The following is a 24,789-nucleotide window of genomic DNA, read 5'->3' on the forward strand; positions in this document are numbered from 1 at the left end:
TTCACTGTGTCTCTGTCAAACTAGGGGAAAAGAAAAAAAAAAAAAAAAAGGAGGGGGGGATATCAGTAACAAAATAAATGTTTTCAGTCACTTTCTACACAGGCTTTCAGTGCTTCCCAAATAATATATTATGAATTTTCAGAGGACCCTTGTGAAGCAGTTGGCAAATATTTAGCTCAGGAGCCTTTCTGGTGATGGAGAAACTGGACCCAAAGGAGGTTATGCAATGTCCCCAAAGTCCACAACCAGTTTGTGGCCGAGCCAGTAAACTCCTGCCTAATGTCCTGACTGCAGGGATCAGCTCCCATCCGGGCCGCCATTTGGCCCACAGGAGGAAGGCGGATGAGGGTTCTTGTGTCAAGCACTAGTATGATTGGTTTTTAATGGCCTTTATTTTAATCTTGCTAGGAAAATAGTACATCCTTCTCTGGCTAAACACTAGCTCAGGAAAAGCCACAAACCAGTCCTTCGAGAGTTCTGTTTACAAAAATGAACCCAACCTAACTCTGCTGAGCTAACAAAAACTGATAGCTTCATAGCAACTTCTCTGGCTGGAGCCCACAGAACAGGACTTATATTTCTGGATATTGCTGTGCAGTCATCTTCGCTTATCCTGGGGTCATAGGACATGAAAAACATTCAAGAAATAAGGTGAAAATATCTTGGGGAAAAGGAGATAGTACAAAGAAGGTAGGAAAGAGAGAAAGAGAATAGGGAGGCTAAGAAAACTGTAGCACACAGGGAACCAAGAGAACAGAGAGCCAAGCCAAGAGGAAGGTGTTACGAAAGTTCTGTAGGCCGGGGAAGCCACCATGGCTGATACCTACCATGTGCCATGGACTTTCACAGCCATTCTCTTGTTGCATTTAATTTAATCACCCTGACAGTCCTGCAAGAGAGGAACAGTCATCCTACAATACAAAGAAGAAATTGAGTATCACAGACTTTCATAACTTGCTGGGTTCACACAGCTAGTTCATGACAAAATTGGGACTGAACCCAGATGTATCTGACGGGAAAGTCTGTATATTTTTTACTCCGTCCACCCCATCACTACTTTTCTGGTTTAACTGGAAGCAGACCTTGAGAAAAGGATTCTTGTACAGAGGGTTTCTTGAGGGAGTGTTCTCAGGAGAGGGGGAGTGAGGGAAGAAAGACAGGGCAGGAAAAAAACACTAAGCAAGGATGTAGCTTCAGCTGGCTCTAGCTTTAGCCTGAGTGAACAGGGGACATGAACTCATCCTGCCCTGAGGCGGGGGACCTGGACTTTGAACCCTCACGCCAGTCAGTCAGTCATTGGTTGTGGGCTATCCCTCATGGGCAGGGTGAAGGACGTTGTGTGTGTGGGTGGGAGGGGGGGCGTATAGCATCTTAGGGGAGCAGCTGCTTAGCAGAAGGCAGTTCTTCAGAGAAGTAGGCAGTGGTAAGCCCTCAGCAGCAACACTCACGACAGCCAGAGAGGGGATGCACCAGCCAAAGGCATCTGAGGAGGGCGGGTGTATTCTGAGGAGAGGGAAGGGAGACGGTCACGCAAGATGTCACTCTGAGCCCCAGTGTCAGTTTCAAAGCACGAGGCCGCTGTGGCAGTCAATCTTAGCTAGAAGACATCGCACCGGGGAAGAGCCTGTGATAACACTGCCCTAAGTCTGCCCCCAGTATCGCCCTGCTCCCCCAGTGCTTGCTCACCTCTATGCCAGATCAAGGTTCAGTGGATTAGGAGAGCTGATGTGACTCAAGTGAGCTGTTGTGGCTCAATGGTTGAGCACCTGCTTCCCACACGGCAGGGGAGCCAATGTGGTTCAGTGGTTGAGTGCCAGCTTCCCACATACGAGGTCCCAGGTTCAATTCCCAGTCCCCTTTACCTCAAAAAAAAGAAAAGAAAAAGATTCAGTGGATTTGAAGAACCAGTGGACTCAGGATCTTTCTTTTGCTTTCCTCCGGCAGGTTTTATTAAAAACTTACAAATGGTCAAAAACTGTAATTGCACTAAGCCAAAGATTCTCAAGGACTTAAAAGATGCCAGTGCCTGTGCTCCACCTCCAGGGAGATTCTGAACTGATTCGCTGGGGAGACTTTTAAGTCCCTTGGCGATACTCATTGCAGCCAGTTTTGAAAATCCCTGCAGCAGGCATTTGTCTGTCAGTTTGGACCTATGTATTAGAATCATCTGGAGCATTGTAAAAAATGCTCACACTTGGGTCACATCCCCCAGGGATTCTGATTTGATTGGTTTTGAGTGGGGGCCTGACATGGGCTTTTTTTGTTTTAAGCTCCCCAGCTGCTTTTAATGTGTAGCCAGGGCGAAGAACTGCTGGTACCGTCAGTTTTAAAATTGTCGCATGGGGAAGCACATCAGATTAGGGAGATAGATTTGGAAAAGTTGAGATCAGAGTCCCAGTGAGAGGAAAAGAGTCCTCAGTAGCAGCAGAGGTGAAAGAGAGACTCGCTGTTAGTTTGAGAGCAAGCAGCCAGTTTGTTCACATTTCTTATAAAATGTGAAATTGAACCAGATTGTTCAGGAATAATTTTGTTTCTCGGTCTCCTCAGCAGCTTTCTGCTGGAGACCCATAAGGAGGTTCCACTGTCCTCCCAAAAATGGTGGGTGGGGAAGAGGATTATTTTTCCTGATATTAGATCCAGGATCAGTTTACCTAGGCAAGTCAAATTAGGCTCATGTCTTCCCCCACATCAACCTGATTCCCCTCCCCACCAGGTACACAGGTCCCAGGTTCTACTAGGTTCCAAAATTATCTCCAGGTAGCGGCATCCCTCATGTCTGTGACCCGCTGCCCCTTCCCCACCAATCACACATGTGCACATGTACGTGCAGCCACACATACATGGACACATGTGCATACACATCATATTGACCCAGTGCTCCTTACTGCATGGTTCTGGTTCTGGCCAGTTGCCTTTATTGGCCTACCCAGTCACTGCCAAGCCGGCCTCTATATAGGGCCAGGTGGGCCCTGACTCACCTGGTGGTTCTAATGCCAGATACAATTCCTTCTCCCAACTCCTAAAAGCTGACGGAAACATCCAATTCTGAGTTACAAGGTTTTCATGTCTTGTTATTTATTTTAAAAGCCTGTTTTAAGCAGAAGCTACTGAAATAACATATAGCGCAGGGTCAAGTGAAAACCCATGTACTGTTACCTTTTTATTTGTTCTTAATTAATAAATTATTTTCATGGGAAAACGCTCATATTTCCAAAAATAACTGAAGGGATTTTTTTCCCCTGGACAAACAAAAAACATAAGAAAGAAATTGTTTGAATGCATTGCATAGATTTTGGCTTTTCAATGGAAGGTAAGTTGGAGAAATGAGAAAAACAGAGGTATTTATGGTCTTTATTGTAAGTACTTAGGATTGTTTTGTTTTTTTTTCTTTCCTGGAAACAGTAACATCTGTTTGAAAAATCAAGCTAAGGTGTACCTGCAATGTAAAACAACAACAACAAGGTCTCTGTCTAAGTTAGGAGTATGGTCCTCTAGGAAGACGCACAGACTGATCACCCCTGTCCCCTGTTGCTCCCAAAGACTGAACAAACTCAGAGAGCCTGTATCATTCCCATTACCCAGGTCTGAGCCTGCCCTTTACCTCTAGTTAAGCTCCATTGCTTCATAGATGGCGCAAGCGACTCTGCCACTGGTTCACAATACCCTCGAAGGGCAGACGAGCCATTTGGAGAGCAGGTGGCACACTTTTTATTTTCAGGTCTTGGAATGAAGCCAAACTTTGGCACCACCTGGGACGTTTTTGAATGGACAGGCTAAAGCAAGGGTAGAAGGAACCAGAATGAGCTCTTAGCACTGACCTCTCAGTAGGCATCTTAGTGGTCAGGATGTTGCAGTCATTATTAAGGGTTCTGCTAAGGACAGCTTCCAGTCCTTGTTCCAGTCCATGCTTCGGGGATCACCAAGGATGTGTGATCAGGAAGGCGGGGCTTTAGCTATCACTACCCCCATCTCAAATAGCTCCCCAGTCACCCCAAATCCACATTTCTAAAGTAGTTCTTAAACACAGCTTCAAGAAGAGTCTTCTCCTTGCTCCCAACCTCCAACTGAATTGCTGCCACATAATTTTTGCAGATATAGACATTCTGGAGATGATTCTCTTTCTAGTGAATTTAATCTTCACTCCCACGTGAAAACGTGAAGGCACTAAAGAGAAATACCGTCCAGTTGGAGTGTTGTAAAACTGATATGATCTTCAGCTTTGGTTGCTTCCTAAATGCAGTTTCCCTCAGAGACTTGTGAAGTCAGCATTATGTAAATCCTGAGACCTTGACCCAGAGCTGGGCACTTCCACTGAATCCCCATCATTGAATCCTCCCCATGGGAAGTACGAGAGGAGGGGGGGGGGGGGGGGGCTCCAGAACAAAGCTTCAAAACCTAGAGACTCTGGAGAGGATTGTGGGAAGAGGGTGGAGTAGGAAGCTCCAGGAATCAGTCCCTCTATCAAAACAACTATTGAACTAGCAGGAACTGTGAATCAACGATTTTGAAACTCTGCTGTCTAGAGGAACACTCTGCCGCATCCAAGAAAGAGCGGGAGGAAGAGGCTGGTAAATTGTGGTAAATCCTGGTGAGTTTCGCCCTCTTTATAGCGGCTGCCATCACCCATCCTCCGGTCTCAAGGCGGGCTGCAGTGGGGGCTGCAGCCCAGGCACCTGGAGCAGTTTGCTAGTGGCAGTGTGGGACATAAAGACCTATGTCCTCCAAACTCCGAGGATGTGTGTCTGATAACTACGCACAGCTTTTGATCACTATTTCAGATGCTGGGGGCTGGCTCTGAGGGCGGCCATTGTTCATTCCCCTTCAGGCAAATGAGGAATCTAAGAGAGTAATCTTCCTCAGAACTATAGAAAACAGTTAAAGGGCTGCATTAACTGGGCATGCGCTGAATCAAGAAAACAGCTGCTTCAAAAGCCATAGAATAAAGCTCCTGGCGCTCTTGTGGCCCCTCCCCCACCCATCCACAGCACTGGGTGGAGCCAACTTGCACTCCCACTCCCACTGTGGGTGCCCCAGAGGGAGCAGAGTAACCCCTTCAAGCACAGTAGGGTCCCTGTATGCCAGTGCCATTCTGCTGGGAGGATGTCTAAAAAACCAAACTGGAAATTTTGGTTCACTCTCCCAGAATTTGACCTGAAGGCAGAGAAGCAAGTCGCAGGCATTAAAGCACTATAAGAAACAAGTAAATCTGCCTTGGGCAAAGGACTACATGCGTTAAGTCACACTACAGAACACCCAGATGGGGTAAAAGCCTATTTCAAAGGGAGTAGAGGGGGCTTTCGTTCAAAATTCCTGTGAACTGTGAATAGGGGAATTCCTAAGGCCACTGGCAAGCACAAATGGAGGAAAAGAAGCAGGCTCTGTGACTCCAGGCAGTGCCAGGTAAGACCTGGAGGTGTCCCTCCTCCCCATCACGTCACATTTGCCTCTGGCTTATCTTCCTGATAGGAGGCTAAGCTCTGAAGCAGAGCACCAGCCAAAACAGCCCATCCACAAAGGCTGTGAAAGGTGCGTTTTGCTTTGGTTTGCTTGTTTTGTTTGGTTTCTGACAATCAAGAAAATCAGTGTTATCTCACTAGCTGGATACAAATGTAAGGAACAGACAGCTCAGGAAATAAAGCCCGGCTAAATACCAGTTTACAGCTGGCTACTGCCTTTTTTTTTTCTCTCTTTAAATGCTTTATTGAGATATAATTCACATACTGTAAAATACATCCCTTTAAGTGTACAATTCAGTGGTTTTTAGTATCTTTGCAAGGTTGTGCAACCATCACTATTGTCGCATTTCAGAATATTTTCACTATCTCCTTCCAAAACTCATACTTAAAAGCACTTGCTCCCGATTTGTCCCCCCTCCCAGCCATACATAATCTCTAATCTATTTTCTGTCTCTATTGATTTTCCTATTGTAGACATATCGTATACATATAATTAATGTGTGGCCTTTTGTGCCAGTCTTCTTTCACTTAGCACAGTGTTTTCAAGGTTCATCCATATAGTAGCACGCATCAGTACATCTTCCCTTTTTATTGCCAAATAACATTTCATTGTATGGATATACCACATTTTGTTTATCACTTCATCAGTTGATAGACCTTTGGGTTGTTTCCACCTTTTGGCCAATATGAATAATACTGCTATGAACACTTGTGTACAAGTTTTCAATTCTCTGGGGTATATACCTAGAAGTGGGATTACTAGGTCACATGTTCAATATTTTGAGCAAGAGCCAAAGTGTTTTCCAGAGTGGCTGTGTCATTCTACATTTCCACCAGCAGTATATGAGGATTCCAGTTTTTCCCATACTTGTCAACCTATATTATCTCTTTTATTTTAACTGTCCTAGTGGGTGTGAAGTGGTATCTCCTTGTGGTTTTGATTTGCATTTCCCTAATACCCTTTTATGTACTTACTGCCATTTGTATTTCTTCTTTGGAGATATATTTATTTAAATCCTTTGCTCATTTTTAAATTGGGTGGTTTTTTTATTGCTAAGTTGTACAAGTTCTTTATATATTCTGAATACAAGTTCTTTATCTGATATATGATTTGCAAATATTTTCTCATATTTTTAGGTTGTCTTTTTGTTTTCTTGATGGTTTTCTTTGAAGCACAAAAGTTTTAATTTTGATGAAGCCCAACTAATTTATTTTTCCATTTGTCATTTGTGCTCTTGGTGTCATATCTAATAAACCATTGCCTAAGACAACATCATGAAGATTTATTCCTATATCTTTTCTTAAGAGTTTTTATAGTTTTTGCCCTTATACTTAGGTTGATCATCAGTTTTAAGTAAATTTTCATATATGGTATGCCTACACATTTTAAAAATATTTACCTTGAAAATATATAATTCTTTTAAATTAAACTTATTCCTTACTCTGCAAAAAAGGGCTATTGCTGCAATGTTGGGCTGCTTTCCTTAACTTAGTATGTTTATATGTAAACATTTTTCCTGGTCTTCAGCATGAATATATCATGCCTAAGAATTCAGAAAATAACTTGAATAGTTCATTTAGTCAATCACCTGATACATTTTTGAGTGCCTAATATGCATATGTAATTCTCCAAAAAGTGGATGGTCCACAGTGCTAAATGCTGTAGAAAAGTCAAGGTGAGAGGCAACCTGGCAAGACCTTGGTATTTGGTAGTTGGAGATCATGAGTACTCTGACAGTAGAGTTTAGTACAGTGAGAGAGTGGGTGGTGAGACCCATGATGTCACAGCTAAATATACTATTTGCTGTGAAAGGAAGGAGACAAATAGGGTAATTGTTAACAGATACAAAAGAGTCAGATGAAGAATTATTAAAAATAAGGGAAATATGTGTATGTCTGTGATGGCAAAGAGGATGAGCAAAGAGGTAGAACCTGGAAGAGCTCAAGAAAAGAAATAATTGAGAACCCAGTTTTCAGAGACAAGTAGAAAGAATTGCACTAAAACATAGGTTACAAGAATAATGGGATTTAAAAAATATATATATTTGAGGAATAACTGCCTATGCATAGATCTTTCAATGCAAGCTTGTATTTTTTAACTGGATGATATTCAAACTCTTGAACTTGAGCCCTAGGAGGTGTGGACAGACCTGATTTCAAATTCTGGCTTTGCCACTCATTAGCCATACAACCTTGGGCAAGCTGTCTGTTCCAGCCTTCAGTCTGCCCTTTGTGTAAAATGGGGTCAATAGTAGACCCAGCACTTCAGGAGGTTTGGGTGAAGATTATATGAATCTGCTGATACTTATAATAATTTCACAGGAGCTCTAACAAATAAAATACATCCTTCACTGCTTCAATTGCAAATTCAATTGGTTAAAGTTAAATTTTAGCCCATTATAACTGTCTTTCTACCACTAAGTCACAATACTCAGGAGAAAAATCTAGGAAGCACATATGGTTTGTGTAAGAATTACTCTTGACTCATCTTCATCCATGCTACATGGAGTGCAACCTCTTTCCCCTCCCATTCTCTGGAATAAGTGAAATGAAGTTAGCCCACGTTTTGGTCAAGCTATTTCCATTGGCCATCTTTGATATATGCCATGCTGCTCACACAACATTCTCACTCTAGGCTGATGAATTCCAAGTGATGACTTAGAAATGATTTTGAAATCATTTCTAGCCTTGACCTAGGATAAGTTATTAAAGCTCTTTATGATTAAATATCACCATACAATATTTTCTGTAATCACTGGGTTATGAAAAGTTAAGCTCTTTCTACCATTCTTGTGTAACTGTATCCATTCTGGACAAAACTCATTAATACTTCCCTCCCAAAGAGGGGTGTTATTTTGCTTCTAAGAGACAGGAAATTGTGAAAGAAAACGCTATTGACTTCCAGTTACCTAGGTTAGATTTTAAAGCCCTGTGATTAGACAATGGTGAGCAATCTTTTCAGCAACATATGTGTCAGCCCTACTTCTGTAGTCTAGTTGCTCCAGCAATGCTGATTTTTTCCCCCAATAAATACAAATCACTTCACTGCATTAGGGGTCTCTTGTTTTTCTCAGAAGTATTTTTCGTTTACACTTTTAAACCTCTTCCCTCTCATGAGCTTCCTTTTTTGTTTTCTTTACTGCATCCTGTTGTCATAAGAGGATTTTGTTTTTATACTGATTTGGAAAACTTCCTTCCTGGCATTCAGATTCTCTCTTCAGATGTCAGAGTAAGAGATAATGGTCCATTGCTGGCCCTTCAGCAGGGGAGTTATGCAGGAAACAAGGGGAGCTGTAGTCTCCCCAGGCCGGTCAGGTCAACATACTTCATATGTGATGAGTGGCCCAGTGTGTGCCAACAGTGGTTTACTGTTCCCTGCCACGACACCGGGACATTAAGATGCAAGGCCAGTGTTTTGAAAATTGTCAGTATTTTCTAATCCATGCACTCTTTGAAAAGTCAATAGAATTTCTAAAGAACTTAATCGCTTAGAACAAAGTTGGATTTATTGTAAATGCCAGCGTTCTTGATGGACATCCACTCTTGCTGGTTTACAACATACGTAACAGCTTTCCAAAGCAGATTCCCTGAAATGGTTTCCTCCTCTTGAAAAACTTAATATACAATAAAGTCATATTTTTAAAAATATCTAGGGAAATAGGAGGAAACATATAGCTTAGTGTAATGTCCCTATAAGGATAGATTATGAAACCTGATTATTAACCTCCAGAGGCCAGATAAACTCTTCATTTCCAGATAACCTCCAGATAAACTCTTCATTTCCAAAGGGGCCCGCATACCATCATGTTATAGAATTTTAATGTTTATGAAGATCTATGGGATTGCTTAATCCAACTCCCTTGCTGATTGATGAGGAGACTGAGACCCTGAGAGGTGAAATGAATGAAAATCCCAAAGCTTTTTCATTTTTACTGCTGATTGGTACCAGACTTAGAAGCCAGTTCTCAACGCAATGCTCATTTCCTTTCATGCCCCTGCCTCTTTCTTTTGGAGTGGGTGCTGGTAAACCAGAATATAGTGAAAAAATCATTATTTAAACTTTTCAAAAGTAGAAATTATATTTTCTTTTTAAACCTTTGCCACATCCCAGTCTCCTTCTTCCCTAACTTTCCATCTGATCTATTTGACTGTAACTAAACAGACAACTCATTAGGGTTAGGTGAATGTGACAGAGTGGAATATAAGTTCTTAGGTACGATTCACTGATGTTTTATCTACATTGTGTATTTGGCACATATTCATCCATCCACTGTTTCATAAAATGAACATTGGTTGAGCATCCATTAAGTGCAAGGTAATGAGTAAGTCCTGAATGCCTACAGTTTACAGAGAAAATAAAAATCTCTCTGCCCCTTAGAGGCTCACAGTCTAGTATCAAAGTCGAACAGATAAAGAACGATATATATGAAAGTATGCATACAGCAGGGGTGTACAACTTGTCTGGAGGTCTGGGATGGTAAAAGAGAGAGGGAATTCTAAGAAGGGCATTATGAAGAAAATATAATGTACCAGGTTAAGAGAATTGTGAGTCTTTCATAGTAGCTAGAGCAGTGCTTCTCAAACTTTAATTTATCATCTGTTAAAATGCAGATTCTAGATCAGGAGTGGGCCCTGAAATCCTGCATTGCTAACAAGACTTCAGGTGGTGTCAGTGTGATTTTTGGGCCATCTTTTGAATAGCAAGGAGTTAAAGGAGAACTTTGGAAACATAAGCAAGAGCCGGGTAATTGGATTCTCTCTCTTTTTTTTTTTTTTCCTACTCTAATTTATATTTTATTCCTCCATCCTGAGGACCCTGGAATGGTGAAGTCCACTTCACCTCTAAATCGAGAGGGGGTGGATTCTCTCTTGAAAGCAACATGGAGCAGCAAATGTACTTGAATATCTTTAACTGTTGTTGGTTTTCTAAATTTATTGGAACTTCAAAAGCTATTTCGACTGAGAAACTTTTTCTAGCATCCCTGGATGGAGCAGCACATGCATATTTTGACTTGGAATGTGTTACACTGTACATTAATGTTTATTCATGCTTCTATCAAATTCACTCGACTATAAGCACTGAGAAGAGAGTTTGTCTTTTTCTACTTTGACTCCTCAAACCAAACATACTCCACACATAACACTGTCTCTGACCCACAGAGATTTTCCAGTAAACTTTGGTCTTATATGTTTGCTGTACATCAATGGTTCTCAAACTTTAAGGTGCATCGGAACCACTTGAAGGGCTCATTAAAACACAGCTAGAGTTTGGAATTTAATAACTCTAGAGTGGGATCCAAGAGTTTCTATTTCTAATAAAATCACAGATGATGCAAATGTTGCTGATCTGAGCACTACACTTTGAGAATCACTGGCCTGAAGAAGACCACGTATTACTTTCCTATTAAGGATATTAACAAATGTGGAAAAGTTATGATGGTTAATTTCCTTTGTCAATTTGACTAGGTTATGGTGTCCAGTTTGGTTAAGCCCTAGCTTGCTTGCTATGAGGGTATTTTGTATATGAGATTTGTGTCTACAGTCAGTTGATTGCATCTACAACTAACAAAGGAAAATATCCTAAAAATTTTGGGTAATTCCATCCAATTAACTGGAGATCTTAAAAGCTAGAACTGAAGGTTTCAGAGGTCAGAGAAGTTTCTACTTCAACTTTAACATGGACTCTTACTGGAATTTCCAGCCAGCTAGCTTCTCTTGGTGAATTTAGACTAAGGACTTCAACATGAGTTCCCAGCTTGTGGCCTATCCTGCAGAGTTTGGACTTGCCAGCCACAGAATCATGTGAGACAATTTCTTTCTTTCTCTCTTTTGCTCTCGCCTTCTTGCTTGCTCTCTCTTTCTCTCTCTCTCTTTCTCACTCTCTCTCCCCCCATATGTATGTTCCGTGTTGGTTCTGTTACTCTGGAGAACCCTGACTAATACAGTGATTAAGAATATGGACTTTAAGTTGTGGAATTGTGGTCAAATTTCTTAACTTCTCCACGTTTAAGAGAATTAGATATTAAATAGCAGTGATAGTTGCACAATATTAGGAATATACTAAAAACCACTGAATTGTATGCTTTGAAAGAATGAAGATGATGTAATCTTGGTGATAACAACATTTTCATCTTAAAGTCGCACTGTCTAATAAAGTAGCCACCAGATGCGTGTTGCTCTTGAGCTCTTGAAATATGGCTAGTCCAGAGTGAGATGTGCTGTAAGTTTAAAATACTCAGTGGATTTCAAAGACTTAGAATTAAAAAAAAAAAAAGAATGAAAATATCTAAATACATTTTTAACATTGAAATACTATTCTGAATAGATTTAGCTAAATAAAATGTGGAATTAAAATTATTTTCCTGTCTCCTTTAAATTTTTAAAATGTGGCTTCTGGAAATTCCTCATGTGGCTTGCATTTGTGGCTTGCAGTATCTTGCTATTGGCCAGCTCTGCCTTAGATGCCTCCTCAAGAGGTTGTGTGCCTTTGTAGAGACATATGAAAAGTTCATGCATGGGGCTTAGTAAAGCTGAGTCTAGTCCTTTTACTTTACAGAAAAGGCTTGATTAGCTCTGTTCCCTTAGCATGACTCAACACATGTAAACAGGGCAATTCAGTGGATGTTTCCAGTTTTTGTTCTTTGAGTAGAAGGCCACCTGCAAAAACAGAGCCTTGTTGTCTCAAAGAGCTAGGATCTGGGCTATTATTATTTTAGAAAGTATGTTTTGTGTCTCTTGCTAATTAACTACACAGCAAGTTATCTGAAAAAGAAATTTTTAGGGCATAATTTCTTTCCTCCTCAGAGTAACTTTTTTCCAAAACGCAAGACCTGTGTCAAAACATTCTTAACAATTATATACATTATTAAATATCAGTGAAAACTGATCATAAGAATTACCTTGGTTGGGAAATTTGTTTTAAAATGAACAGAAGACCGTAACTATTTAGTAGACAAAGTTAAGGGCAATTTATTTAAATGGTGTAGATATCATTTGGGAAGTAAACTAGATTGCTTAAAAAATCATATGTTTTTTATTTTTAAACAATATGAATTATTTTGAAATACTTCAAAAACACCAATCCATGAAAAGAAGTAAACAATCAGTACTCACTCCCACTATGAGAAATAATCACTGTGAATATATGGTTGTCCATCTTTCCAGAAATAAAAAAATCTTGATAAGTCAAAATTATCCTATATAGAGAAAATTGGCCCAAGTCTGTCAACAAATTGAACACTTATTTTTCATCCAATCAAATATACTTTTATTGGCATTCTAAATTTTGAGATGATATAGGTTTGGTTACATAACAGCCCATGCTACCATTAGCAAGCTGGGCTGAATGTAAGCCTTTCTCCTTTACTTCAACAAAACAAGAAAGATATTTACATTACAAATAGAGATGATGTGGGTGGGCATGTCTCTATGCATTTTTCTCTTCTCTTCACTAACAAGGTCGTATAAAAATATTTACTGCTTTCCTATAGATTCTTGAATGTGGTATAGTGTCCGTGTCATAAGGCAGAGAAAGATGGATTATTCACTGGAGTTTTTATGGACCCAGGTTCAAGTGTTTCCCCAGCTGTGTTTACTGCTTTGGGTTTCTAAGCCTCTTGAGAAGTAATCAGTTTTGATCATCTTAAATCCCAAAGTAAATTTTCTTTTCTGAAGATTATTCTAGTTGCTAGCACAAGACAGTCTGGTTTGTTAAAGCATCTTTTAGTGCTGTGAACTGCCCAAACCATAAAGGTGTGGTTTTGCTCCAAGAACGGGAAAGAAGAGAAATATGACTCAGACTATTCCCTGAAAGTAGGTGATGTCTCTAAACTTCTTTGCTCTTTTATTGTTATCACATCCTATTTACTTTTTGGTCATTTCATTGTCTAAGTCTGGTCTTCTCATGATCTCATAAGCACCTTTAGAGCCAAGATTCTTATATGATATTTCTAGAGTTATAGCTTTTATATTTTATGATGTCCTGTAGTACCTAGCACAAGCTTAGATATATATTATGCTCTCAGTAATACTTGTTTATTGGCAAATGAGAAGTACAAATGATAATTGAAAGTTTTAGAAATCATAATTTATGGGTATCTTCCAATTAGAGAACTTTTATAAATGACTATGTTCAATACTGCTTCGTTTAAAGTTGCAGTAGGGGATGGAATGGGGGAGAGTATGGGCCATGATGTGGACCATTGACCATGAGGTGCAGAGGTGCCCAGAGATGTACTTACCAAATGCAATGGATGTGTCATGATGATGGGAATGAGTGTTGCTAGGGGGGGAGTGGTGGGGTGGGAGGTGGTGGGGTTGAATGGGTCCTCATATATTTTTTTTAATGTAATATTTTTACAAAATCAATAAATAAATAAATAAATAAATAAGAGGATGAGGGAAAAAGTCAAAAAAAATAAAATAAAAAAAATAAAGTTCCAGTAGGAACTAAATAGCTAGCCACATTTAGAACCAGGCTGTTTGCTAAGAGCTGGGGCACTGACATTTAACTAACTGTTAATTTGTGCAAGTCAGTTAGGCTCTCTGTGCCTCCGTTTTCTTATCTATAAAATGGAGAAGCAAAATGGTGGAACCTGCTTCATAACTAATTACCTAAATTAGTTAATTCATGGCAAGTGAATGGCATAATGATTGGCACATTGATAAGGTTTCAATAAACATTAACTGTTGGTGTTGCTACTCTTGCCACTATATCTTTGACCGATGAGTTCAGATTCCCACCAGCTAGAAAGACTCTCTCTTCTTCCAAACTGGGACCTTTGGGAACTCTCTGTGTGGGAAAGTGGGGCGGCAAGGGAACATCTGCAGAACTGGCCAGGTAAGCCAAATCAGCAAGACCATTTGTATTGTGACAGATGAAAGCACCAACAGGTGTCCCTGTGAGATACTTAATTTGGTCACCATATGCTGACCTCCCACAGACTAGATGATGCTGTCCTGTGTGCAGAATACTGAAGAGTAGAAATCAGATCTAGTGCCTGCTTTTGCGACCTCCTACAGGTATTTAAGTGTATAGATATAGGAGTTATGTGTATACATACATAAAGAATGGGTTTTCCTGGTTGTCTAAGAAAAAAATAGAAAAGGAGCCTTCTTACACACAGAAAACTAGAAAAGAGAAAAAAATAGCTAATGAATTAAAATGTAAAAGCCCTGCATAGGTCAGGGCTATTGCTGCATTATAAACCACTCCAAAGCTCAGTGGCTAAAACAACCACCACTTATTATTTCTATCCATTGTGTGGGTTGGCTGTGCTGCTCCTCTGCTGGTTTATCCTGGCCTCATTTATGAGGCTGCCTTCAGCTAGAAGGTCTAAGACGGGCTTACATCTGGCAATTGGTGCTGGGTGTTGGCTAGGGCTTAATTCTCTTCCCCAAGGCTTCTCATTCCCCAGAAGACTAGCCTGAGCTTCTTCACAGCATGGTAGGCCCAAGGTTCCTAGAAGGTAAGAGTGGAATCTGCAAAGACTCTTGATGCCTAGACTCTGCCCCTAATACAGCATCCCAAGGTCTATCCAGGTAGATGCAAAGGGGTGGACAAAATGCCTCTACCTCTTGAAGGGAGAGGCAGCATCACATTGCAAAGGAGGGTAGACAGAACATCAGTTAACTACTGCTGTGTAACAAAACACGCCAAAAGTTAATGACTTAAATCAACAACATTTTTTTATATTTCAATGATTCATTGGAGGCCATGATTATGCTAATCTTCCACAGCCTGCTTATCACACTTTACCTTGTGACATTATCACTTTAGTGCTATAGGTAATTATCTCTTTTGTTTCTGTCTGTGTTTAATCCATTTGAAATATCATGACAAAACTAGGGTCAGTGACTTGGGGAAAGAGGAAAAATACATTTCTGTCTCACACAGTTCAAAAGCAGTTGAATGAATTTAGGAATGCTCCAAAAGTCAACTTGGGAGAAAGATGAAGATAGTAACTTGTTTTAGTAGAGAAAAGGAGCCAGCTTCTGAGACTGGACCACACCCTAAAGTTTCTTCTCTGCACCTGGAGCTTCCTTTGAAGTGAAGGAAATTGCTCCACCGAAAGGAGGCTGGAGGAGGCAGACAGATGTGAGCATGGAATGTAAAACTAGCAAAAATTTTGTAAACATCAAGGCAGTAATGGAATCATGAGCAGTAAACAGTGTGGGCTGGCAAAAGGTAACTCTAGTTACTTTTCTGGGCTTCTTACATTTTACTTTATATTATACTCTGAAGGAATTCATTATTTAGGCAAGTAAAGAGTAACAGGGAAAAGGGTCTTCTAAGCCTTTGGAATTGATGGATGTTGAGAAAGACATAGATGATGTGAGGAAGGGAATGGTTTTGAAAGATTGTCCTTTCCACCAGATAAGGAAGAAAGAAAATTTCACAGGACCCAAGGTATTCCCTCGGTGGCTATCTATCTAAAGAGTGCTTACATTGGATTAATGGTCCAAGATGAACTAGGAAGCCCTTCCCAGGCCTAAAATTTAAAAATCTGTGACCTAAAGGGAATGGGTCATTTTCCCAGGTATCTATTGTGGAACCCTTCACTTTCTGGACTTAACTGGTATGGAAAGGGACTAGCCATGGTCCAAAATGACCTGATTTTTTTTACCTAGAAAGGTTAATCTTGGGGGTATCACTTCAAGAAAGCAAGTGGGGATGGGAAGGATTAAAAGTAGAAATCCCAAAGGGATATTCATTTCTGGAAGGATGTTGAAGGCTTTCTGAGCATTCTCACTGAGATGTAAGGCTGTACCATGGTAGGGGAAGTCTTAGAATCACTATGGGAATCCCAGGGTCAAAAATTCCTTCTTGTAGAATGTGTTGGGCAGGGTACAATGGAATAGCAAATTTTCCTGGAAAGGAAGAAGCTATTTGAGACAGAGCTTCTCCTGCCACCTGGGTGATTTCTTTACATATGAATAGCACACATTCATGCATTTCATAAATACATGCATGGGATCATTTCGGCAAGGGGACATGTCTGCAGTCTTGTGTTTGTGGCCTCTTGTTGTTTTTCCTTTATGCCTTAGTTCTTCCTCATCTCTTCCACACACACCAATTCCCAACCCAAACATCTACTCCCATAACGATATTACTAATCTAGTATGTCTCTTTCCTATTATTGTCCATGGCTACAAAATAATGTAGAGATACACACATACACATGCAGGGACTTTTTGATAATTGTTTTATTTAAAAAAAAAAGTCACATATTTTCCCTGCATCATGCTTTTTTAAGTCAATGGTACCTTCTGAATTTCTTCCTGTCAACCAGCACAACTCAAATTCATTCATATATTATTACATAGTATGGATATGTCTTAATTTACTCAGCCATTCCCATATTCTTGGAAGCACATCATAGCTTTTACAGACAATTTGCAAGAAAAACAAAACAAAAAACACTTTACATATGAATTCTTGATGTGATTTTATTTCTATAGGAGAGGAAAGGGATTGCTGACTTGAAGAGATATTTTATATTTATATTTTAGATTTGTACTTATACATTTATTTCTAAATGTGTCTTAAATTTTAATAGGTTTTGGAAGACTGCTTCCCCCTAAAGGCTGTCACATTTCTAATTCCATCCAAGCTGTATGTTAATGTTACATAATAAGAGTTATGGATCTACTAAATTTTAGACAATATGGTGGGTATAAAATGATATCTCATTGTTAGTTTAATATGTATTCCCCTTACTGCTAGTGAAAGTGAGAATCTCTCCATATTTCTTGGCATTTTGGATTTGCTTTTCTGTGTATTGCCCATTCATATCCTTTGCCTGTTTTTCTATTGGTTTGACTTTGTTTCTTTTGTCAACTTATAAGAAATATTTGTAAATTATAAAAATTATCTGCATTATATGTTTCCCCCAACTTATTATCATTTATTGTATTTTATGCTACCTTTGCTTAAAATTTATTAAATTTTATAGCCAAGTATGTCTATCTTTTCTTTCATAACTTTTGGCTTTCCAATTGTGATTAGGAAGTTTCCTTGTCCCATGTACCGCATTTAATCCACTAGATTTTCTTGCAAGGGCTTTATCTTTAATATTTTTCATGCAAACATTTACACTGTATATTTGAATGTGCAATAAAATAGGGATCCAACAGAACACTAATTTGAATGCTTTGTAGAGGATTCTAATAACCGGTAAAAAAAAAGTTTCTTTCTTTTCTTTCCTTCTTTCCTTGCTTCCTTGCTTCCTCACTCTCTCTCTTTTTTTATCTTTCCTTCTCTTTTCTTTCTTTTTCTCTTTTTTTTCCCAAAGTATTTCTTAAGGGTTTGTTTTCCACTCTAAGAAATGAATTCCACCCCCATTTCTAATCTTTATGCTGGAGCATAGAAACGTTAGGGATTTTTGGAATAGTTTTTGGATATTTCTCCCAAATTCTCTTCTCAATTCTAGGAGATTTTTACTAGGCTCCCTTGGGTTTTCTAGGGTTACAAGTCATTTGTAAAAAGAGATAGTTTTACCTCTTCTATTCCAATGTTTATTCCAGTTTTCAAATTTGTTGCCATAGTGTTTCATATTGTATTTTCAGTTAATACTTTTAGCTATTTTGATATCTTACCTTTCTGTTTGTTGACCTTATAAATTTTTCTTTTCCTCCTTTTAAAAGAAAATCAAGTTTCCTTATCAAATGTATAGATGTTTTTATATAACATTTAATTTATTTGCGTACTGTATATTTGTTTTGCTTCATTTCAAAAATTAAATCTTTACCTTTATTAGTTCTTTATTGTTGTTTTTCTCTTCAGATGAAGACTCAGTTTCTTTATTTCTCATTTTTCTTCTTTAACAATGAAAGCATGTTCATTATAAAATTTTCTAGACACAGCTTTCTGAATCCTAAAATGTATTATAATGTTCTTTTTGACAACTTTTAAGATAGTAATTTCCATTTTGATTTTCTTTTTGAGCTAGATATTTTCAAGTAGTCAATCTTTGTTTACCTTTTAATTATGATTTCCTTATTTATTGAATTATGGTTGGATAAAGTTATCTATGAAATCTTTGTTCTTTGAGTTTGCTGAAGAGTTCTTTGTAGCCAGGTACATGACAATCTTTGTAAATAATCTGCAGACATTGAAAATAATGAAAATTCTCTTTAAAGGGAGTATGGGTCTTTGCTCATTATTCATGTTGGCAGGCAGGCATGGCATAGAGGTTTAAAACAAGGACTTCAGAGAAGATATTCCTGTGTCCAAATCTTAACTTTACCATGTGACCTTGAACACCTCTATACATTATGAATAATATTATCCACTTCATAGGTTTGATGCAAGGATTAAATTATTTAATTGTCATAAATTATTTAGGAGAGAAATTAGCACATAACAAATGCTATATAATTAATTGTTATATAATTACAAAGTACTAGTCAATCCCTTTGTGTCATTATTTCTTTCTTTCTATAGAACTGTCCAATACTGACAGAGATATACTGTGTTAATAAAAGTTTATTTGTGTTTTTGAGGATGGTTTGTGGGTTAAAACATAATTCTGGTTCCCTCTTCTTTTTAATTGAATATTAAATGATTAAAATGACAAACGTAAAAATTTAGCCTCCTCTTTTGTTATTTTTCTTGAGATTTTCAATGCTCAGCTTGCTTTTTTAATATTCTCTTACCTTTATCACTTATTTCCCTACTATATCACACTTAAAAGCTTTTTGCCCTATGATAATCTTGGTCCCAACCTCATTCTTCCTTGACAATATTTCTTTTCACCCAAATAACACTTATGTAGCTATTCCTGTTTTACTCTAGAATGATAGATTTCCTCCAGAACATTACAAAGAAGATAAAATGGCTTGTGCAGTCAGATTGGATTAAAGATAGCTCCTAAAGTGGTGTTAAATGGATTGAATTCCACAGTCCGTTCAGTTTTACCATTTTCAGTGTTTGTCATTGTTTCATGTAATTCCAAGTTTGTTTTTGACATAGCATTCCTTCTGCCTAAAGAACTTTCTTTAACATTCTTATAGTGTGTGTCTGTTGGTACTAATGCTTTCAGTCTTTGCCTAAAAGAGCTTAACTTTCCCTCCATATTTTTGAATTTATATATTTTATGATAGAAGTTGTAAGTTTACCAAAAAAATCAAGCAGAAAATTCAAGTTCTCCATACCCACCTTACATTAACGTGTTATCTTTGTTACAACTGATGAAACGATATTAATATAATTATACTACTAACTATAGTCTTAGTTTACATTAGAGTTCACTATTTGTGTTACACAGTCTGATGGTTTTTAAAATTTTTATTCAGTAATGTATATATAAAACTTAAAATTCCCCTTTTAACCACATTTAACATATAATTCAGTGTTGTTAATGACCTTCACTATGTTCTGTTACCAAAAGTTTTCCATCACCCCAAACAGAAGTTCTGTATTAACTCCCCATTCTTCATTAACTCCCCCATTCACTACCCCCATTTCAGCCCCTGGTACTGTGTATTCTAGTGTTTTACTCTAAGTATTTTCTTATTCAAATAATTTCATATCAATGAGATCATGCAGTATTTGTTCTTTTGTTTATTTCACTCAACGTGATGTCTTCAAGGTTCATCCAAGTTGTCATATGTTTCAGAACTCCATTTCTTTTTATGGCTGGTTAATATTCCATTGCATGTATATACCACATTTTATTTATCCATTTCTCAGCTGGAAGATACTTGGGTTGCTTCCATCTTTTCACAATTGTACATAATGCTGCTATGAACATCATAGTACAAAAATCTGTTCAAGTCTCTGCTTTCAATTCTTTGGGATATATACCTAGAAGTGGGATTGGCAGGTCCTATTGTAATGTTATACTTAACTTTCTGAAGAACGGCCAGCTGTTTTCCACAGCAGATGCAGCATTTAGTATTCCAACCAACAATGAACAAGTGTTTTTATTTCTCCACATCCTCTCCAACACTTATTTTCTTTTGTTTTAATAGTAGCCATTCTAGTGGGTATGAAATGGTATCTCATTGTGGTTTTGATTTGCATTTCCCTAATGGTTAATGATGTTGAACACCTTTTCATATGCTTTTTGGCCATTTATCTTATTTGGAGAAAAGTTTATTGAAGCCTTTTTCCTATTTTTAAATGGGTTGTATGTCTTTTTATGTTGAACTGTAGGATTTCTTTATATATTCTGGATATTAAATCCTTATCAGATTTGTGGTTTCTAAATATTTTCTCTCATTTTGAAGGATGTCTTTTCAGTTTCATGATGAAGTTTTTTGAAGTACAAGAGTTTTTAATTTTGAAGAGGTCCCAGTTATCTACTTTTTTGTTGTTGCTTGTGCTTTTGGTGTAAAGTATAAGAAATTATTGCCAGGCACAATGTCCTGAAGATGCTTCCCATATTTCTTCAAAGAGTTTATAGTTTTGCTCTTCTATTTAGGCCTTTGATTCACTTTGAGTTAATTTTTCTATATTGTATAAGATAGGGGTCCTCTTTCATTCCTTTGCATATGGATTTGTAGTTTTGCAAGCACCATTTGTTGAAGAAACCATTTTTTCCCCAATGGGTGGACTTAGCAAGCTTGTCAAAATCAGAGTTCTGGGTGGAGCCAAGATGGCATCAGAGTAAGGAGCTCCTGGAGAGCACTCATGAAACAGGGCAGTTGGTGGCACTCAGAGCTACCTAAAGCACCTTTTGGAGGACCCAGGAGACCAGAGGAATATCCTGCAACATCCTGACAGTGTGGAAGGAGGAGACTACCCATCTGCACAGAGGAATCATGAGTAGAGCCCTCCACACCATCAAGGTCGGTGCCCATGGCATGCAAGCTGCCTCGGGAGCTATTCTGTGGTTGGAGTTGGAAGTTCCATTTCCCCCAATAAAAACGGGAGGAAAATACAATGTGGCACCAACTTCAGCCACTGATTAATAGATTCGGCAAGCTAAAGTAGAATCCTAGGAATAACTAAACTTTGAACCTGTCCAGGTCAGAGGGAAGCCAGTGGCCACCATTCTGACTCCACCCTGGGCACGAGGGGAAGTGGTGCTGACTGAAAATCATAGTGCTTGTAAGAACTGGCTGGCTTCTTTCCACCCAGGTTGGATTGCAGGTCTAGCCTAAACCCCAGTCCCACCTCCGGCAGGGAGGAAGCTGGGGGGACCTGTACAACCTCTCTGGGAAGCTGCAAGCCATGCCACAGAGACTGGTGCCCTTCCTACTCTAGAGGTGCAAGCCGCCTCAGGAACTGGTCCATGGCTGGAGTTAGACGCTCCATTTCCCATAAACAGTGGAGGAAGAGACAGATGTCCACTGACCTCAGCTATTGATTAGTGGACTTGGCTGGCTAAAGTATAATCTTAGAGACAGCTGGGGTCTGAGCCTGTCCAAGTGGGAAAGAGTCCGGTAGCTGCCATCTTGACTCCACCCCCAGCATGAGGGGGAGCCTGGCTGACTGAAAGCCAGTGAAGCTAGGGATGGCTTCTTCCCACCAAGGTCAAACTGCAGTCCTAGCCTAGGATCCAACCCCACCTTCAACAGAAAGGTAGCTGGCGGGACCTGCAGCAGGCTCTCCAGGTGACTGCAAGTGCTCTCTGCTGGCAGAGGCTGAATAGTCGGACACCTGGGGCTGCATCCCCACACCCATAAAGAATAGGAGAGGAGCTGGGTATCCTTGGCCTCTCCAGGCAATGGCAGGGGTTTTCAGCCCACACAGATTTGTTGAGTGCCTTTGAGCCCATCTCCACCTCTGTCTCCACACAGGATAGGAAGGCGCTGTGTTGCCTCAACCTCTCAGGGCAATAGTTTTGGGCTGCACAAGTCTGACTGCTGGGCACCTGTGACTGGCTCCACCTCCATCTCCAGTAGCCTCGCTGGGTAACTTCAGGTGCTTTTGGTCCACACAGCCTGGTCTTGTGGGTACTTGTGGATGCACCCTTACCCCCCAATAGGAAAGAAAAGGGCTGGTCTTTCCATAGCCTTTTTGGGCAACAGCAGACCTTCAGCCTGCATGAACTGGACTATTGGATGCCTATGAATCCACCCCCACCCCCAATAGGATAGGAGGGGTTTGATGTCTCCACAGCCTCCCTGGACAATGGTGGGTACTTTCAGCCAACAGGGACTGAACTCTTGGGTGTCTGTGGATCCAATCCCATGCCTTAAGAAGATAGAAGGGGGCTGGTGTTTCCTCAACCTCTCCAGGCAATGGCAGGTATTCTCGGCCTAAAGGGACTGAACTGTTGAGCACCCATAGAACCATTCCTACCACCCAATAGGATAGGAGGGAGCTGGTGCTTCCTCAGCCTCTCCGGGCAACAATGGGTAATTTCAGCCTACAGGACAGAACTGTTGAGCATTTGTGGTTCTGTTCCCACCCCCTAAAGGGCAGAAAGGACAGTACTCCCTAAGCCTCTCAGGGCAACTGCAGGCATACTTGGCCCACAGAGATTAGATTGTTGGGCACTCCAGGGAGTCCATTCCCACTCCCAGTAGGTACATCAGTTTACCTGAGCAACTGTGGTAATTTTGGACCCACACAGCATATATTGCTGCCCAAAACTATAGTTCCATCCCTGCCTAAGGTAGGGGAAGAAGGGATGTGAAGCTTCATCAATATCTCTGGGTGACTACAGACAGTCTTGTGCCCAACTGGGATTATTATACATGGCTACAGCTCTGTCCCTACCCTGACAGAGGAAAAAGGGGAGAAACTTCATCAATTCCTGGGGCAAGGTGGGCAGCTTCAGCCTCCATAGCTTACAGCACCTACTACATCCTTGGCTCCTACTACACAACCAGCAAGGGAGAAAAGATAAGAAATTCCTAAACTAAAGGGAGAAACCACACTCAGAATAAATGCATCTAGCAAGCCAGATGCAGAAACACCAACAAAAAATTATAATCCATACCAAGAAACAAGAAGAGATAGCCGAATTAAAGGAACAAGATAAGCCTGCAGATGACATAAAGGAGTTGAGACAACTAATCTTAGACGTTCAAACAAATCTCCTTAATAAATTCAGTGAGATGGCTAAAGAGATTTAGGATATTAAGAAGACATTGGATGAGCACAAAGAAGAATTTGAAAGCCTACATAGAAAAATAACAGACCTATGGGAATGAAAGTTTCAATAAATGAAATTAAAAATACACTGGAGACATATAACTGCAGATTTGAGGAAGCAGAAGAAAGGACCAGTGAGCTCAAAGACATGGCCACTGAAAGTGAACAAACAAAAGAAAGAACAGGTGAGGAAAAGAATGGAAAAAATTGAACAGGGTCTCAGGGAACTAAATGACAGCAAAAGACATGCAAATATACATGTCATGGGTGTCCCAGAAGAAGAACAGAAGGGAAAAGGGGCAGAAAGAATATCTGAAGAAATAATGGTGGGAAATTTCCCAACTCCCTTGACGGACATAGATATCCATGTCCAAGAAGCACAACATACTCCCATCTGAATAAATCCAAATAGACCAATTCTGAGACACATACTAATCAGAATGTCAAATGCCAGAGACAAAGAGAATTCTGAGAGCATGAAGAGAAAAGCAATGCATAACATATAAGGGATACCCAATAAGATTAAGTGCTGATTTCTCATCCGAAACCATAGAGGCAAGAAGGCAGTGGTATGATATATTTAAGATACTGCAGGAGAAAAACTGCCAGGCAAGGACTTTATACCCAGCAAGATTATCTTTTAAAAATGAGAGTGAGATTAGAGTATTTACAGTTAAACAGAAACTGAGAGAGTTTACAACAAAAAGACCAGCTTTTCAAGAAATACTAAAGGGAGTGTTACAACCTGAAAAGAAATGACAGGAGAGAGAGGCCTGGAAGAGAGTCTAGAAATGATAATTGTATCAGTAACAGTAGCTAAAAGTATCAAATATAAAATGACAGACAAAATGTAAAGATCAAAATGGATGAAATAAGAACTGCCTTTATGGCAATAACATTGAATGTTAATGGATTAAACTCCCCAATCAAAAGACACAGGCTGGCAGAATGGATAGGAAAATATAAGCCATCTATATATTGTTTGCAAGAGATTCACCTTAGGCCCAAGGATACCAAAAAATTGTAAATGAAAGGTTGGAAAAAGATATTTCACGCATGCAGTAACCAAAAAAAAATATATATATATATATACTTATATCAGATGATACAGACTTTAAAAGAAAAACTGTTATTAGAGACAAGGGAGGATATTACATGTTAATAAAAAGGATGATTCACCAGGAAGAAATAACAATCATAAATATATATGCACCTAACCAGGATATCCCAAGACACATGACAAAAACACTGGCAAAACTGAAGGGAGAAATAGACATCTCTGCA

General features: G+C 39.4%; 1 protein-coding gene across 4 annotated transcripts in view; it reads left to right on the forward strand.

Moving 5' to 3' along the window:
- Positions 1-24,789, forward strand: part of LNX1 (ligand of numb-protein X 1) — a 223,285-nt gene that overhangs the window by 23,095 nt on the left and 175,401 nt on the right. The window contains exon 1 of one of the 4 annotated variants that reach the window (XM_004460618.5): positions 4,502-4,588. The exons of 2 other annotated variants lie outside the window; for them this stretch is intronic. The gene's annotated coding sequence lies outside the window, so the exon portion shown is untranslated. Of the gene's footprint in view, positions 1-4,501; positions 4,589-24,789 lie in introns of those variants that run through there. One more of the 4 variants, XM_004460614.5, reaches the window with a different exon arrangement.

This window comes from Dasypus novemcinctus, chromosome 1 (assembly GCF_030445035.2).
Source record: "Dasypus novemcinctus isolate mDasNov1 chromosome 1, mDasNov1.1.hap2, whole genome shotgun sequence".
NCBI lineage: Eukaryota > Metazoa > Chordata > Mammalia > Cingulata > Dasypodidae > Dasypus > Dasypus novemcinctus.